The following is a 19,952-nucleotide window of genomic DNA, read 5'->3' as shown; positions in this document are numbered from 1 at the left end:
CTTCTTCATTTGCTACTATGATTGAAACTCAATTCCTGGTCACACATTCAGAAACATTTAACTGCTATGTCCCAATCTCTCCCAATATATTTTACTTATTATGAGCTGGGTGAGATGGGATGGTCTAATTTGAGATAAGCTACCTGACGATGGGGTATTGCCCTTACTGCTGTCGCTCTTGTTGAGTAAACTTGCTGATTCTTTACCCATCATACTTCCTTCAGACTTACTCCCGAGAAGTACTTTCTCAAGGGGAATTAAGGATGGGCAATGAACGTAAGATCTCAAAGTGACATTCACATCCCAAGAATGTATATATTTTTAAATTCCATCGTGTGAGAATTTACATCATTTTTGAATGTAATGATACGTGTCCATGACCTGTTTACTCTGACATTTATGTACTAGGGAGACATGTTACTTAATGTAAAAGTAACGTTGGATTTGCTTGTGAGTAAATATGTAATCAATATATTCAAACTTTTCTTCAGTGCAACAGGGAAAAGGGAGTGAGTGAGTTGGACATAGGCCTTTTACCTTGGCAGTGGATTTACTGGGGGGAGGATTAACCGCTTCCCTGGGTTGAGTAGGCCCATCTGCACCATGCCTTGAAGAAGCCTGTGGGCATCCTGCACAACAAAACCAGTAAACAACATAAAGTGCATTAAGGCTGTAACTAATGCCCTGTTTACTCATGTGGAGAGCACATTAATTTCCCGTTGGATTTGGTATCTCAGGTGTCAGGAACCATGACCTTTGCCCACAGTCTAAAGGTGTGTAGGTTAGGTGGATTAACTATGGTAAATGCTTGGGGTACAGGGGTAGGGTGGAGGGAAAGATATGGGTGGGATGCAGATTCGATGGGCCAAATGGCCTCTTCTGCACGGTACGGATTTTATGATGTGGCTGCTTCCTCGGCCACCTTTTCCTCCTCTTGATACCTGAGGGATGGTTTGGTCTGAGGTTAGTGGTGAGGGAGCAGAACTGTGTGAGACACGCAAGGAGTTACTGTGGTATAGCTCTTCTCATAGTGAAAGTGCTTTCAGATGCATGCCATTGGATTTCACTGTGCTTGTGCTACCCCCTGATGCAACCCTACTGTTGCACCCCTCTCAAAACAATGTCTCAATGTGCTCAGTGAAATGACACTTTTTCAGCATGTGCAGTTATGACCAAATCAAGCAATACTTTCCAAAGTGTCCAAATGGAGCTCTCTGAGCTCTTTGTTGAATTTTGTCAGGGTGCAGTCTTCAACAATGTGAGTCATTGCTTGGAGTGCACTATAGTTGCAGTATGATCAATAATATCATGACCTCCGCCATTACCACGAAGTGCCAGTGTGATTTCAACACTGCCTTTCTCACTTGCTGACAGCCATTCACCATCACCAATAGGCCACTGCTCAGGCACCCTGACAATCACCATGACCATTTGTTCAACGGAAAATAGGTACTTCAGGAAAGCTGACTAACCACCCGTCCCAGTGCAGGCCAACTGTGCTGTTTGCACCCTTTAGGTCTGTGGTGACAACATGGTTAAGTTAGTCTGATGTACAGTGCAGGACGTGATATTGCTCGTGACTGTGTATCATGGTGCTCATTCATGTGTTCTGTGCACACCTACATTAGCAGCTTTTACGTACAAGCCTCAATACTGAAGCAGCAGTAGGTGCCATGTCTCACACTTTAGCTGCTGCATACAGATATGACCCCTCCCTTGGACTTCTGTGGGGATGAACCAAGCTAATCACCTGACTAGAATACAACAGATCACTGAGCCTTTCCCTGTACTGAAGCCATGAGCACTGATGGACTCTTGCTGTGCTCACCACAGTCACAATTTGAACCTGGGTCTTCTCGGTTGTTGCAGGGGGATTACTGCAGCCGGCAGGGTAGAGAACTGGCTTCTCTTTTGGACCTCTTCCACCAAAACCTGAAGGCCTTGATCAGAATAGGCAATAGGCAATTGGACATATCCCTTCCCCAGTGTATCCTCTGTGTGACATTCTATCAATGAAAATGTAAGGCCAAAACTACTGTGAGCCATTCAGATTACAATGCTCACATTCACTTTTGTGCACTTACATGCACTCACCATTTTCAACCTATCGTCAATGGTTATGAGTAAGAAAATGGTTTTGCACAAATGCTGGTGTGTTGCAGCTGTGACTCCAGGATACCATTCCCTGTGCTCCACATCCACTGACAGCCCCACCAGCTTCCCTCTTAGTCACACAGTTATGCTGTGTCAGTGCGCAGCTGTGAGGGACCTGACCAAGGGTCAACAATGTGGGCATATCATGTTGGATAAGTGGTAATGAATCTTGGCAGCTAATTACATGACTGCATAATATTTGTACCAGGTAGGGTACCAAAATGATGCCATCTCCATGGTTATATCTTGAGAGTCCACGCCATCGTTTCAGTGGTTCAGGACACTTTGAATTGGCAGCAGCAACAACAATTCCCCCACAGGGAAAACCCATGATGGGCCATCTGTTTCAGAGCCAGCTAACAGCTGGACAACATTTACTGTTTTGCCACTCATCTGACAAGGTAAGGACATCACCTGACAAGGTAAGGACATCACCCGAGGCATCTGGGGCTAGATAAGCACAAATTGCTAAAGGTGGCACAGCAAGTTGACAAAGTGTTTATTGAAGCACATGTGATCCTGGGCTTTATAAACAGAGGCAGAGAGGATTAAAGGAAGGAAGTTATGGTGAACCTTTATAAAACACTCATCTGTTCTCAACTGAAACATTGTGTCCAATTCTGGGGACCACATTTTTAGAAAAGATTAGAGTGCAGGAAATATTTATCAGAATGGTTTCAGGAATGAGGAACATCAATTAGATGGATAGATTGAAGAAGCTAGGATTTTTCTTGGAGAAAAAGATTGAAACATGTTCAAAATCATGGAGATTTTGGACAGAGTACTTAGGGAGAAACTTCTCATTGGCGGAAAGGTTGAGAACCTGAGAACGCTGATTTTAAGGTGAATGGCAAGAGAGAAAGGTGACATGAAAAGTTTAATGTGGAGTGTAGTTGGGATCTGGAATGGACTGTCTGAGAGTGTGGTGAAGGCAGATTCAGTGGTGGCTTTTATAGAATCCCTATGGTGCAGAAGGAGGCCATTTGGCTCACTGAGTCTGCACCAACCACAATCCCACGCAGGCCTTATCCCCATGCATTTAGTCTAGCTAGACCTCCTAACACTAAAGGGCAATTTAGCATGGCCAATCTATCTAGCCTGTAGATTTCTGGATTGTGGGAGGAAACTGGAGCACCCACAGGAAACCCGCACAGACATGGAGAGAACATGCAAGCTCCACACATACAGTAAGCCAAGCTGGGAATTGAACCTGGGTCTTTGGCACTGTGTAACCACAGTGTCACCATGCAGGATTGGAAAAAGGGGATTGGATAAGCCACCAAAGATAAATAATTTGCAGGGCGACATGTAAAGATGGGGTTATGGGGCTAGATGAGTTGTCTTGCACAGAGCTGGCAGGGACACGTCGGACCGAATGACCTCGTTCTGCACTGTAACTATTCAATGATCAGAGTTACGTGCAGGCTTAACACACTCTATCTGACACTTTAGTTTTGGCGGGCATTAGTGGTGCATGTGGTTGCAGTGTCTTCAGCACCTGCACACAATTTTTCATGGTTGCCTTCCTCCTCCCCCCTGCCCCAGTGGCGCTGATTCATTGCTGGCCTGTGGTTATTTTTAAACGCTAGCTCTTGAAGAACTGTCACGACAGTGAGGGCTGGAGCGTGCGAATGGTCTCGGTTAATCCTCGCATTTAGCTGCCATATGGCTCTTCCGAATTTAGAGGTGAGATGCGAGAAATGCAACCAATTCCACTGGAAGACATTTGGTAGAGTCGTGTTAAGCTGAGCCACACAGACGCGTGTCTCTGGGCTTTCTGCGTGGGGAGATCACAAGAACCGCCCACAATATTACATGCGGAAACCGCTCCATCTGTTATTTGGTGTTAACGTGCAAGCTTCTCATTTTAGGAGTGTCTCCTATTTCAGATGCCGACTCTGTCCCTCACTGGGACATTTAGTTTGATATTTTGCGTAAAATGTGGGTGAAATAACAGACTCGGCTCAGAGCAGCAGAGAGCATGTGGACGTTTTACAGCAGCTAACTACAGCCTGGCTTTGTGTTTACTCAGCAGTGCGTGAGCTCCTGAGCTCTGGCTGTTGTGCTGCACGCCAGCCGTGTCCTATCTCAGCATTACTCATTCTTTCATTGCATTTCGCACAACGAGACTCATCGTAGCCCCAATGACCTTTTATTTTTGGTTTGAGATTTCCGGTAGCTGGAGTGCCTGTGTGTGTCTGTGTGTTTTTCTTGCAAATAGATGTCGTGCCCAGGAGTTTGCGGGGCTTGTATACTTTGGTCTCCAGATAAAGCTTTTTTTCTAGCACGCTAGTCACGCAGGGCCAGAAGTCAGGTGCAGCTTGCTGAGATCACACTTCCTTATCGGCATGGCACCGTGCCTGAGCAGAGGATCCCAGCAGAGCGATTCCCACTTTTTTGCACGCAGAGAGGTTAAAATTTACTGCTCTCACGCAGCCAGCTCACGGTACCAACGCAATGTGATTTACCCACAGACAGCAAAGAATTGTTCCATGGACCCAGTCCCCTGTGATAAAACTCTCACCAATCCAGATAGTCAATGATTAACAGTAGTATGCGTGCGTTCCAGTTTTCTTAAAATAAGCAAAGCGTATTTTCATATTAAACGAAACAGAGAGAATAATCAACATTACGGAAGACCTCCCTCTCTGAAAATGTTCTTTGTAATACATTTTGCCACAGACATTTGTATGTTTAGAATAGAATAAATATCCAACGGTATTGCAAAGGAGCAAAGATGAAATATAATGACACTGAGCCCTCAGAGTTGCAATTTCCTCCAAATAATTATTAGGGAAACTCCAGGCACAAAACTCTTATTTCCTGAGGTGAGTCCCCCCCCCCCCCCCCCCCCATATCCTCTATTACTGAAGTCGATTACTTCCACCTCGATAAAATTGTCTCGGCCAAACTGCAGCGAAGCTTCATCGATGCTTGACTATTTCAGTGCTCGCCAACCTCCCAACTACCATCCTTTCATCAGCTTGAGCTCGTAAGGCAGAGTTTTGCAATCATGATTGGGAGTCCACATGACATAGAGGTGAGATGTGAACAGGACTTGATGTGAGTTTGGGTAACGTAAGGCAGAGTTTTGCATGTTATCCAAACTCACATCTCACCTCTATGTAATGTGGACTCCCAATCATGATTGCTCACTTCAAAGCCTCTAAAGGCTTTGCTTTGTCCTATTTTTGTGACCTTCTATGACTATCTGAGATCTGTGTATTCCTCCAAATCTGGCCTTTTGTGCATCACCCTTGTCAAACTACTGGTGACTATAAGTTCTGGGACTCTCTCTAAATCTTTTCCCCTCAATATTCCTTAAAATTTACTTCCTTCACCAAGATTTCAACATTTCTTTCTTTGGTTTGACCTTATTTTTGTCTGACTGCACTCTTGTGATGTGCATCGGACTCTTCCCCAATATTAAGGGTGCTGTATAGATATTAATTGTTGTTGAAACAGGTTAATGAGAAGGGGATAATTTAAATCAGGGTGCACAGACATAATTTAGTTTTTGTTTAAACTTATACATATTGGGTGGAATTTTCCCATCCCGCTCACCACGGGAATTGTAGCGGGTGGTTGGGGGGGTGGGGGCTGGGGGGAATGTGATTTGGTGATTGGTGGTGGACTTTGCAAAGGTCTGTTGACTTTGGATGTGATTTACTAGTTTTGGGGTGAGTGTGGCTGGAAAATCCCACCCTGTCTTTATTTTCCTATAAAACTTAGGTCAATTTAAGAAGCAGAGCAGCAGAATTGGAGCGTGAGTTTCTCTGTAAAACAGACTGGGAAGCTGAGAAATACAAAATTAACATGATATAGAATCAGTGAGATCAGTCATACTGTCATTGAATGGTGGATGGTGGAGCAGAGGCGATGGGCTGAATGGCCTACATCTGCTCCTATGTCTTCTGGTGTGATGGCTCAGTGGCAGGAAGGTGCAACTGCAGATTAACAGTTTGCCTTATTAGTGTGGACAATTGGGGATGGAAAAAAGTAGATAATGCGTGAATGTAAACTTAAGGTTTTTTATTTATGAGCAGTCAACCAACCATGGTATTGCACATGGAGGGTCAAGACCAAATTTTGTCTTTGACTGAATTAGGACTAAAGAAAAGGTGATGATTGGACCAAGACACAGACTTAATTTCATCTCCATGTTAAAGTCATACATTTTGTTACTGCTATACAACAGTTGATTTGGATTTATCGATCATGTATTTAAAAAATCTTAGATCAATGTATACATTGTGTCAACATGTTCATTGAGCAGACCTATAAAGCAGCTCCAACGGGTGAAGATGCTTCCTCCAGTATTGCCCAGCAAGAGCGTGGTGTGTCATGTTGATTTGTCGCATACTGTATAACTGTACGAGAACGTTCCACCTTATGAGCAGAGGATTCTAATGGAATACAGGAGGCTGAAGAGGTTCAATAGTTTCCTGATGCTGGAGCTATTTATCAGCAGCTGATTGATGAGTGCTTGAACAGATGCATCCTTGGCCCCCAGCATCAACAGAGGATTCCAAACATCTGCCTCAGTCCTTTCATGCATACAAGCAACTACTGCCTAACTGCCAAAAAAGACGTTCATATCCTGTCACATTCCAAAGTCCCAATTCATTACAGGAACACTCTATGTACAATGCTAATGAATTGCCTCTTTGTTTATTGCCAGATACACCAACTGGCTACTTTTGCCTAATTTAGTGCTGTGCTATCTGCTCTGATGATTCTGTGAGATGCATACCCAGTGTTTAGAGCAAAGGTGTTGGAGTATTGTTGAATGTTAATCACTTCTGAAATGGTGGTGTTGTAAATTCATTAAGTGAGCTTGAGTCACCCAGATACAGACTGTTCCAATTCTGTCATTGCCAGAGCTGACTGTCTCAGTACACATTCTGGTACTAGTGGGCACTGTAGGGATGTTGTCTTCCTGAGAGAGAAGTGTGTTCATCTCCTGGGCTCTAGCTTTGCATATTTCAGTTTTCTGCCCAAACAAAGGCAGTTCTCCTCCAAGCCACTCAGCATCCTGACCTGGAAATATATCACCATTCCTTCACATTCCTTACCATAGCCTCCCTTACCACATTGTGGATGCATCTACGCCATACGGAATGCAGCAGTTCAGGAAGACAGCTCACCGCCACCTTCTTAAAGGCAATTAGGAATGGGTAATACATGCTAGTTTAGCCAGCATAGTCAACATTATTTGAATGATTAAAAATCAGACCCACAGCACCATGGCCTCCATCACAAGTAGGGCAAGGATGCAGGTCCTGAATCTACTCCAGCTAGAAACCCCCCCATTGTTGGCATCATCAGTCTCATCCATTGCAGCTATCCAGCTAACTGTTCCCCACCTCCAGGAGCCCAAGTTGCTGTGGTAACATGCACAAACATTTAGTCTGGAGCTATGAACAGTGATGGCAGAGGCTTCAATTTTTCCCCATTACATGGCTGATAAGGAATCTCTCCTGGTAAGCCATGTCGATGCATTGGTGGTTCTATAGACTTTGGAATAGTTCCCACAGATTGGAGGGCAGTTAAAGTAACGCCACTATTTAAAAAGAGAGATAGAGAGAGAACAGGGAAATATAGACCAGTCAGCCTAATATTGGTTAGTGGGGAAAATGCAAGAATCCATTATAAAGATTTAATAGCAAAGTACTTGCAAAACAGTGGCAGGATCAGACAAAATCAGCATGGATTTACAAAAGAACAATCATGCTTGGCAAATCTATTGAATTCTTCAAGGAAGTAATTGATAGAGTTGATGAGGGGGAGCCAGTGGATGTGGTTTATTTGGACTTTCAGAAGGCTTTCGATGAGGTCCAATAAGAGATTAGCGTGTAAAATTAAAGTGCGTGGGATTGGGGGTAATGTATTGAGATGGATAGAAAACTGGTCGGCAGAAGGAAACAAAGAGTAGGAATAACCAAATCTTTTACCAAGTGGTAGGCAGTGATTAGTGGGGTCAGTGCTAAGATCTCAAATATTCACAATGTATATTAATGATTTAGATGAAGGAACTAAATGCGATATCTCCAAATTTGCAGATGACACAAAACTGGTAGAAGGATGAGCTGTGAGGAGGATGCAGAGATGCTTCAGTGTGATTTGACCAAGTTGAGTGGGTGGGCAAATACATGACAGGTGCAGCATAATGTGGATAAATGTAAGGCTATCCACTTTGGTAACAAAAACAGGAAGGCAGATTATTATCTGAATGACTATAGATTGAGTGAGGGGAATGTTCAACAAACCTGGCAGTTACATATAGCTCTTGGGGTTAATGGGATCGAAGAATATGGGGGAAAAGAGGGAACAGTTTGCTGAGTTGGATAAGCAGCCTTACTAAAATGAATGGCAGAGCAGGCTCAGAAGGCTTAATGGCCTACTCCTGATCCTATTTTCTACGTCTCTATGTTAATCACTTGATATAGTGAAGAATTTACAGTTTGATACATTTTAACACATTTTCTTGGCCAGCATGTCTTGGAGTGGGACCTGAACCTGGTGATTCTCGGGGAGGCTACCCTAAGACTTCTTTAACACTGAGGCCTTTCTTTGACAGTTTGAGATGAGGAAATGATTGCACTCCAAGTCTGCATATCAACAAGAGATTCTTCTATATTGTGCGTGCATGATGCTCCTGAATGGATGCGTCAGAGAAAACTAGTGAGTGACTGTTTACCTTGACCACGGCTTTCTCTGGTTACTGTTGGAGCGAAAGAAAGATCCCATACTATAGTTAGTGAGCATATTGGCAAATAAGTTTTTTTTGTTCCCCAGGCACAGTACTTTAAAGCTTACATTGCAAATTGTGTCACATTAACTCAGTTCATTAGAAATGTGCATTTGTCTATGAAAGTGTTACTTTGCGTTGGGTACAAAAGTAGTGTTTGATAGAACCAGAAGCAAATTAGCCATACAATAGTTTAAACAATTAGAGTAGCAGCACACATTTCCCACTCCCACTTGGCAAACTGATTATTGGCCGTGCATTTTGTGCGTGCTGTAGTCTCATGTCATGCAAATTAAAAGGTACTTTGGAAAATAGGATACATTCCTCTTTGACTTCAGAGACTCACCACATCCACCATCCATTGTTAACAATGTCAGTTTATGGGGGTCTTCACATGGAATCAAAACTTTTTAGTTAACTATGGAGCAAGTGGTCAGCTTTGTGAAAAGTGCAATGAGGCCGACAGTGAAGGAGCAGCTTCTGAGATCTTTCACAGTTTCAATGGAAGCTCAGATTGTTTCTAATTTGGTTCTAGGTTTGAATATCTTTTCACACTTTTAAGTTACAAAGTAGAGAGTAGACATTGGGATAATTTGTTGGCACTGCTGCCTCACAGCATCAGGGACCTGGGTTTGATTCCCGGCTTGGGTCACTGTCTTTGTGGAGTCTGTACATTCTCCCTCTGTATGTGTGGGTCTCCTCTGGTTTCCTCTCATAGTCCAAAAGACTTGCTGGTTAGGTGCATTGGCCATGTTAAATTCCCCCTCAGTGTACCCGAACATGAAGTGTGGCGACTAGGGGATTTTCACAGGAATGTCATTGCACTGTTAATGTTGGCCTACTTATAACACTAATAAATAAGTAAATAAATAACGCATTGTTCTTGCAGTCTGTTCTCGTGTGAAGAGTTAAGAGTGGCTGCGACACCATGAGAGAGAGAGGAAGACACTTGATCCTTTCTTAGGATGATGACACAGCTCCACATTATGCCCTTGTTGGTCACAGAAATCTGGCTGAGTCAGACTACCCCTCACTGACACTGATGAGATTTACAGTGTGAGGACCAAATCACTCCTAAAATGGTGCGAGCCTTAGCGATTCTCATGACTTTGTCCAAATATTTTGTTGTGTTGCAGGGAACAAGATTCTGAAATCTAAGGAACAGGCCATTTACTTTCTAGGAGATTTATACCATATAGTCATGACAGTTATAACTGTGTACTAATATTTAAGAGGAACAGTAAACATAAAGATGCCAAGTTTTGTTTTATTCTCATTGAAAACAGAATCCAGAGAATAGTTTAACATAATTCAAAGAGAGTACTTCCACCCAACAAGAATCATGAATTAACCACAACATAATACATGCAGCTTTAGAGGTTTATTAATTCGGGTACTGAAACTGAAAATAAAATGCCTCTGTCAATAAAAGATGTTGTAACTCTCCTGGGTTTCTACTTGAAGTTGGAGAGAAGTGGGAGTATACTTTCAAAATGCCTGATTTTCAACTTAGTGGGTGGTGGGACAAGGGAGCACGACCAGTAGATAAGCTCAGTAATTAACAGTGAACACAAAGAAGACAAATGCTACAATATTAATACAAGAGCAAGGTACTGTGAATGCAGGAAATTCGAAATATAAACAGAAAATGCTGGAAATCATGACAGTCACAAGGAATGAATGGGGGTGAGGAGGTAGAGGGAGGGCAGTGTAGTTTTGCATGCACAAAACATGTAAGGAAAGGGTTTAACTTGGATCCTTCCTAATTTAATGGCAGCACCTGATTAACATTCCTTTGTCTCTGTTACCTGGCCAGATCCAGTAGCTGACTAACTGTCAGATCGGGAGACCTCTGGCACCAAGCTGACGCTGGGGAGCAGGAAGGGAGGGTAGAATCAGAAAGGTCGGTGTTGGGGGAAATCAGAAGTTGATGTTGGAAATGTCAGAGGTGAAGGGGTAAGGGGCTGGACATTAGTGGTGGTGGGGGAGGGTGGTAGAGGGTGGGGGGATTGGGGGGTCGGGGCGAGGGAAGGGACAGATTGGTGGCTGGTGTCAAGGAGATTAGATGGATTGCAGTGGGAGGGAGATCAGAAGGTTTGGGAGCGATTATCAGAAAGGTTGGATCAGTTGCATATCATGGCTCTTTGGGTTGTCGAATTGTGGAGGGGAAATAATCAGAGTTGGAAAAAGTAGGCAAACCTGGGAAACTGGTTTGGAAGATGGGGTTGGGGGGGGGTGGTTGGTGGCGATGGGGAGTGGGGGTGGGGGGGGGGTGGCATGGTAATGGGTTAGATGGGTTTTCATCCTGGTCCAAAACTAGTGCTGGAAAGGAACTTACCCAATGTATTCACCTCCCATTAACTGCTGGGTTTTCTGAAGTCTGGAAAAGCAAGATGGTGAGGGCTAAATTTAAAATGGAGATACAGTATTACAGTATTAATAAAATATCTAAATGGAATATCTACCTCCCGGGAGATATCTCCCACACTCCCGGTCTTAATCAATGCCAGAAGTGGTCTTGTTTGAGGTGGGTTGGGCTTGGGTTTGAGATTTCTCACATTTTATCATTGTTAACCAATACAGACCAACCTATTTTGGGGATAAAATTCCCCTCTGTCAGTTTACATGCTCATCATTATAGCTTAATTGCTGGCAATACAGTCACAATTACTACATGCAATGTTATTGGAAGCTGTGTGCATCCTGGGGAAATGTGTAAATCATGGAAAGTTATGTACGTTGCAGAGGGACCTTTACCCCACTATCAAATCCCTTGCTCCACCCTACCTCAGGAAGCCACTTCAGCCAATCTTTCACAGCCAACCTCTTCGCCTCTAATACCTTTTTTTGATTTGATTTGACTTATTATTGTCACATGTATTAACATACTGTGAAAAGTTTTGTTTCTTGTGTGCTGTACAGACAAAGCATACCGTACATAGAGAAGGAAATGAAAGAGTGCAGAATGTAGTGTTATAGCCATAGCTAGGGCGAAGAGAAAGATCAGCTTAATGCAAGGTAGGTCCATTCAAAAGTCTGACAGCAGCAGGGAAAAAGCTGTTCTTGAGTTGGTAGGTACATGACCTCAAACTTTCGTATCTTTTTCCTGACAGAAGAAGGTGGAAAAGAGAATGTCCGGGGTGTGTGGAGTCCTTAATTATGCCTGGCTACTTTGCTGAGGCAGCAGGAATTGTAGACAGAGTCAACGGATGGGAGCTGGTTTGCATGATGGATTGGGCTACCTTCACGATCTTTTGTAGTTCCTTATGACCTTGGGCAGACCAGGAACCATACCAAGCTGTGATACAATCAGAAAGAATGCTTTCTATGGTGTATCTGTAAAAGTTGGTGAGAGTTGTAGCTGACATGCCAAATTTCCTTAGTCTTCTGAGAAAGTAGAGGCGTTGGTGGGCTTTCTTAACTATGATGTCAGCATGGGGAACCAGGACAGGTTGTTGGTGATCTGGACGCCTAAAAACTTGAAGCTCTCGACCCTTTCTACTTCATCCCCATTGATGTAGACGGGGGCATGTTCTCCTTTACGCTTCCTGAAGTTGATTACAATTTCCTTTGTTTTGTTGACATTGAGGGAGAGATTATTTTGGCCGCACCCGTTCACCAGATTCTCTATCTCATTCCTGTACTCTGTCTTGTCATTGTTTGGGATCTGACCCTCTATGGTGGTGTCATCAGCAAACTTGAAAATCAAATTAGAGGAGAATTTGGCAGCACGAGGTGTATAAGTATAGTAGGGGGCTGAGAACACAGCCTTGTGGGGCACCAGTGTTGAGGATGATTGTGGAGAAGGTGTTGTTACCTATCCTTACTGATTGTGGTCTGTGAGTTAGGAAGTTCAGGATCCAGTCGCAGAGGGAGATGTCGAGCCCAGGCCATGGAGTTTGGAGATGAGTTTTGTGGCAATAATAGTGTTGATGGCTCAGCTGTAGTCAATAAATAGAAGTCTGACATAAATGTCCTTGTTACTTAGGCATCCTTGTTATCTTGTTACCTTGCTCCTGACACTCTCCATTCCACCATGGATAATGGTTCTTTCCACCACATGCCCAAGCTCTCTGGAACTTTCTTGCCAAGTTTCCCAATTTTGTTCCTCATGTTACCAAATTTCCCCTAAAACTATTTTTATCAACTCTGTCTTTTGGTTTCCCTCCTTCTCATTTTTTTCTCCTGTTTGCTTTCCACTGTGTTCAACTCGGTAATATCCGTATGTAGCTAAACAACACTATAGAAATGTAAGTTGTGGTTATTAATGTTTATTCTCAGTTATGAATACAAATACATAAATTTTGATTCTTGGCTTACTACAACTGTTTCTTCATGCCCTTAAAGACAATATTAGGTCAAACCCATATGCTTCAATGAAGAGTTTGCAATGGTTGAAGATGGAGTTGGCTTCTATTTCCCTGGACTGCCAAAGACAAAATGAGTCAAGGTTGCGAATTCAGTGAACCATTCTGGAATTACATTTGTGTGTTGAAGTCAAAGTTGATGTGTGCTTAGGACAAAGGTTTGACTCTGTTGATCTCAGATAACCTGTCAACACTCATTGCCCTGGCTCATGCATGAAGAATGGATGCAAAATGCTGCTGGGAAGCCTTCAATACAAGAACAAACAAAGTGACTGCAAATCTTTCTGATATTACCATTGATTCCGCATTGTATACTTGTAATATCAGTAATTAGAAAAAGTACTCCGGGTTTTCCCATTTAGTTTGAGTATTAATTTTGTTGAAACAAGGATCATTTTGCAATATTCTTGCAATGACATCAGCATTGCTACTGGTTGTACTTGTATTGTATCACTTGCTCAGTAACTATACAGACTTTACAATAGACAGATGTTAGACTGGTTTGTTTTCCCAAAATAATCCCCTAAGGGACAGAAACCCAGTCTAATGCAAACAGGCAGGGAAGCCTGTATGGTTACTAAACTCAAAGATTTTCAATAGGTAAGCCTTTTTAGTGACTAAGTAGATGAGGAAATGATTGGACTCCAAGCCTGCATATCAACGAGAGATTCTTCTATATGTGTATGCATGATGCTCCTGAATGGATGCGTCAGAGAAAACTAGTGAGTGACTGTTTACCTTGACCACGGCTTTCTCTGGTTACTGTTGGAGAGAAAGAAAGATCCCATACTATAGTTAGTGAGCATATTGGCAAATAAGTTATTTTTTTGTTCCCCAGGCATAGTACTTTAAAGCTTACTTTGCAAATTGTGTCGCATTAACTCAGTTCATTAGAAATATGCACTTGTCTATGAAAGTGTTACTTTGCGTTGGATACAAAAGTAGTGTTTGATAGAACCAGAAGCAAATTAGCCATACAATAGTTTAAACAATTAGAGTAGCAGCACACATTTCCCACTCCCACTTGGCAAGCTGATTTTTGGCTGTGCATTTTGTGCGTGCTGTAGTCTCATGTCATGCAAATTAAAAGGTACTTTGGAAAATAGGATACATTCCTCTTTGACTTCGGAGACTCACCACATCCACCATGGAATAGAAGAAATTTTGTTCAGTTACCAGAGGTTCCAGATCTTTTCCTGTTTTGTTAAAGGTCATGCTGTGTGATTTCATCAACGTTCCTGAGAAATGAAAGCCACCCTTTTGGCATTTATTTGCTGTTGCTGAGCAAGACTACCCAATTGAAATGATGGTACTGCTGAGATAATGACACTCTTGTTCTATCACATTACTAGTTGGTCAATGTGATGCAGGCAAATTGTCAATCATTTCAATTGTATGGTTATCAATTATACTTTTATCACCCTAGAACATAACTACATGATAATGATCCCTTAAGACTGCAGTGCATTATACTGTAAAGTACTATGAATGTAGAATAGTTCTATGAGATGAATCATGTGTACAATTTTAGTTTGGGATAAAAAGCAATTAGGTTGCTGAACATAATCTCCATCACTTATACCATCCACACTTATCGCATTTCAGAGCAGCTGCTTAAATCAAACAAATGATGCTAACCATTTGCTAATGACTGAAGTCAATTATGAAGGCGCCACTTAAAACCTATTGAGCATGCCAGATATTTGGACGCCATCTGATGAAATACATATCCCACAGAAATCAGAATTGTTGTTCCCTTTGGAGATCCTGCTATAGCTGAATAATATTATCATGAAAGTTATTTCTGATTGGGAGCAGCAGAGAACAAAGGAGCAATGGATTTCTCTACAGCTGTCCAATTAAAACTAACACAGCAAATCCTTTATCTTTTATTTTTAGCCAGGATAATTTCATTTAAATTGACAGCTATTTCCATATCTGGATTAGTCTGAATTTAATGCTACTCCCTCTTATTTGATTTGACATTGTTGTTATGAAAACCCACATTACCAATAAGTTTTGGAATCTTTAAGACATGTAAAGATAAACACTACCACCAAGGTGAGAAATTCATGCCTGAAATTAATGGACCTTTGGCTGGTCCATCAAATCATCAAAATCCTGACCTTTGTGTATCTTTAAAATGTAGCCAACAGAAATAAACTAACAAAAATGTTTCAACCATTAGGAAAGTGTTTTCTAACTGCAAAAACTTGAGTGTTGTTGAAAAATGAGGCATGTTGTTGAAGTTTTTCATTTTGCACTCATCACGTCAAATGCAAGAATGGCTAATTTCAAAGGGAACAACAATTTATACTGCATGAGAAAAGACCGCTAATTGATTGGCAGGTAAACTTTAATCAGTTGAGACGTTGTCATAAAGCGGGGTTTTCCAAACTTTCCTGCCATGGAATACTTTAGATCTCCAAGAATACTGACAGAAAGCCTGAGAAATATTCTTATTATGTTGAAGAGTTAAACCACAAAAAATTGATTGTTTTTGCTCAACAGTAGAAACGTACAAAAATACATTTATGAAGGTCTGTTCTATTTCTTATATGATTACATTATTATAATTTAAATAATTCTCTTATTCAACAACATAATTAAGTCTTACATTTTTGTCATTTGTAATGGGAGAGTGATGCTGCGTTTTTTGCTGATAAATTCGTTTAGTATTAGGAGTGTTGCTGGAGAGCTGGATTCTTATATCAGGCACGTACATGCATACTCACTCTCTTACACACTCATGGACACACACTCACTCTCTTACTCACACACTGTCACCTCTCTCAAGCATTCTCAACTCTCTCACACACTCTCCCTCTCACATACACACTTATACTCCCACCTCTCTCACATGTTCTCACCTCGCCTTCTTTCACATATACCTCTCTCTCTCGCTCTCACACACACACACACACACACACACACTTCCATCTATCTCTCTTTCAAGCACATACACGTTCACCTCTCTCACACATGTATGCATTCCCATTCTAAATCTTTCTCTCACATGAATACTCTTACCACTATTCTCTTTGTTTCATGGACTCTTCTCTTTCCCCCCACCACTCTGTGGCCAGTTTCTCCCCACTCCATGGCCACTACCTACCTCAATCTGCTGTCCACTTGCCTTTGCTCCACTGGCTGCTCGTCTTCACTCTCACTCTTGGCTGGAACTTTGAATATTCACTTTGCCACTATTGCCAGCTTGTCCAATCAGATGCCTGCTTTTCAGTGCATTGGCTGCTCACGGGAATGGCAGCAAATTAGCACACAGCAATCTCCCATGTACTGCCATGTGATCATGACCAGATAATCTATTTCTGTGAATTGATTGTGGGATAAGTATTGACCAGGACACAGAGATAACTCCATGCTTTTCTTTGAAATAATGCCATGGATTCTTTTACATACATATGAGAGGGCAGATGGGGCCTTGGTTTAATGACTCATCGAAACAAGAACCTATTCTGACTGTGTAGCACTCCCTCAGTACTGCAATAGTAAACTTTGATTTTGCGCTCAAGTACTAAAATGTTATAAATTATCCAAAGCTTTTTTTCACTGGGAAGTGCTTTTGTAGTAGTGAGAGTAAATGTCTGTACCTTGAATAAAAATGAAAGTTGAGCTGTTGAGCATTCTGTTGATTCCAGATTGAATTTTATATATTAGAAGTATCATTTTGGAAGGCATGATATTACGGTTAGGTACACACCTCAAATTGAAGGAAAAGGTTGAGTGATAGTCATCCTAGGCTGTTGCTCTATCTCACCCAGAGGCAAGTCATTGTGCACAGCATTGTTTGCCAGGATCTACTGAATGATACGGAAACCTCGAATGATGAAAAAAAAATGACAAAATACTTCTGAGTCATGTTACATTGTAGCTTTGGTACAATGTACAAATTTGGTACAAATAATTTGGTAAATGATTCTGCTGTCAGAATCTCATAGGCAGTCCCTCAGATTCAAGAATGATTTGCTTCCACACTAAAAATGACTTCTCAGGCGACTGAGCCATCCAATGCATGACTTCAGTGTCTGTCACAGGTGGAGCAGACAGTGGTTGGAGGAGCAGGTGGGTGGGAAGGGTGCCCAGGTTGCCACCCGCTCCTTTCACTGGTGACATTTGACTTCAGATTGCTTATGGTGTTCAGCTCCTTGCCAGATGCTTTTCCATGGGCTTGGGCCAGAGATTCTCAGGTGTTCATTGTTCATTTCAGGAAGACTTTTAGGAGATCCTGGAGGCATTTCCTCTCCCCCCCACCTCCACCCCACCCCACCACACTACCACCCCCCACCCCCTCCTTCCCCGGAGCTTCCTTGCCGTGTTGAAGGTAAGAATGGAGTGCTTGTTTCATGTAAGCATACAGACAATGTGGCCTGCTCAATGAAGCTGATCGATCGTGGTCAGGATGTTGTCCTGAGCATCTTTCGTAACCTCCAGAAGTCCCAAACTACTTTGTAGATAATGAAATGTTTTTGAAGTGTAGTCACGGTAGTAATGTAGGAAATAGTTCCATAAATTGCAATGAAATAATGACCAAATAATCTATTTTAATGATATTGACTAAGGGCTAAATTTTGGATTTGGGTGTCTGTGAATTACTAAAGATTATTTGTAAAACAACAATCTTTGTACATTGATGCATTTATCCTGCCAATGGATTTGCAGGATCTTGCAGAGGCAGAACTGGTGGTAATTCTCCAGGATTTTGAGGTGTCTGCTGTACATAGTCCCTGACTTTGAGCCATATAGCACGATGGGTATCCCTACTGCTTTGTAGACCATTGAGGTTGTTGCCAGGTCTGAGGTCCTGGTCTTCAAACACTCTCTTCCTCAGGCAACCAAAGGCTGGCACCAGCACACTGAAGGTGGTGTTGAATCTTGTCATCGACGTCTGCCTTTATTGTTAGTAGGCTCCCAAAATATGGGAAATTGACCATGTTGTCCAAGACCTCATCATGAATTTTGATAACCGGGCAACAGTACTGTGTGATGGAGCAGGTTGGTAGAGGACGTTTGTTTACAGATGTTTGGTGAAAGATCCATGCTCTCATATGACTTCGTGAAGGTGGAACTCAACCTCTGAGCGGGCGCCGGCTCAGACATCATCAGCGTACTGCAGTTCAATAACAGAGGGTAGGACAACCTTGCAGGTAGCAGAGGTTGAACAGATTCCTGTTCTGTAGTTTAACTCAATTCCAGCGGGGAGTTTTTTGAGAGCAAGATGGATCACCTTGTCTACATCTGATTGGGTGTTGAATCCATGTAATCTTCTTGTGTACAATGTGATATAGTTAATTATAATTGGTTTCCTATTGTATGAATCCTGATCAAATGCCTCTTTGAAATCAAAATACTCAATGTCTAGGTTTTACCATATTTGAATTGGATTGTCACTTCATCAACCAAGAAGACTGGCTAGACAGTTATCTCACTTGTCTAAAGCCACAATGATTGCTGTTTACAAGTTTGTTATTATACAAATAATCTTTAATAGCTCTCAGATACCCTATCTAATATGTAGTCCTTTGTCAATATCATTAAAATATGCTATTTGGTCATTATTTCATCACAATTTATGGAACCTTGCAAATTAGCTTCCCATTTCCCACATTACAATGGTGCCTATACTTCAAAAGCATCTCATTGTCAATAAAGTGGTTTGGAATTTCTAGAGCTCATGAAAAATGCTTTGTAAATGCAAATCTCTCTTTAACAATTTAAGGGTCTAAGCACTTGGATGCCTTTAGCATTTCAGAGGAGCAACTATGGTGGACAACCAGTTTTAAATCTGCAAAACTGCACTGGCCTCACCTATCCCACCATTCCACCCAGGCCCTATCCCCATATCCCTAACACTAAGGGGGAAATTAACAAAGTTAATCAACTTAACCCGCACATCTTTGGATTGTGGGAGGAAACCGAAGCACCCGGAGAAAACCTACACAGACGCAGAAGAATGTGCAAACTCCACACAGTCACCCGAGACTGGAATTGAATGCAGGTCCCTAGCTGTGACCACTGTGCCACTGTGTAAAGGGTATTATATGCAGAGAAAGCCCCTGCAAGAGTCAGCACTGGTTTAATCTCAAAGATGTAATGCATACATAATGCAATTACATTTACTGCAATGTAGATTTTTATCTGCAACGTGAACTCTGTCATCTTATCACATGGACGCTTTTGTTCTGATCGAATAACAGCAGAAATGTAAGTTCCCCTGTTCTCCCTTACCTCACCCCAATAATAAAGGTGCCATAAATAAACAGCCGGTACAAAATAAAATTGTTTTGGAGTAAGCTTAAATCACAATTTGGTTGTTATTGTCAAAGACTGTTGGTCACAAAAGGCTTGAAACAAACTAATGGACAGAGTGTAATGGTGCTTCATGGATAACCAGATACACATTAGGGATTGAAAGCTGACTGCAAAAACTGGATAAGAATGGAAAATAAACACACAATAGATTTAGGAGGGATAGAGAAGATAACAACCGGAGAGACAATATTGAAAAAGAGGAATTGTACGCAACAAAGAATGTTGATACAGATAGAGTCAATATGATCGGAGATCAAACATAATAAGGCTTGTTACCCTAGTAGGCGTGTAATACAGATCTCCAAATTAAATGCAAAAGACCTCTGATTAGAAGGGTGATTAAGAATAGC

General features: G+C 42.0%; 1 protein-coding gene across 1 annotated transcript in view; it reads left to right on the top strand.

The window, feature by feature from the left end:
* Positions 1-3,759: 3,759 nt before the first annotated feature.
* Positions 3,760-19,952, top strand: part of lekr1 (Leucine-, glutamate- and lysine-rich protein 1) — a 190,211-nt gene continuing 174,018 nt past the window's right edge. Inside the window, exon 1 of the mRNA XM_080185588.1 lies at positions 3,760-3,840. The gene's annotated coding sequence lies outside the window, so the exon portion shown is untranslated. The remainder of the gene's footprint in view (positions 3,841-19,952) is intronic.

Source organism: Carcharhinus amblyrhynchos, chromosome 3 (assembly GCF_965287045.1).
Source record: "Carcharhinus amblyrhynchos chromosome 3, sCarAmb.v2.hapA, whole genome shotgun sequence".
In the NCBI taxonomy this organism is placed as follows: Eukaryota; Metazoa; Chordata; class Chondrichthyes; order Carcharhiniformes; family Carcharhinidae; genus Carcharhinus; species Carcharhinus amblyrhynchos.
Note: the sequence above shows the minus strand (reverse complement) of the source record. Positions and strands in the feature narration are given on the sequence as shown.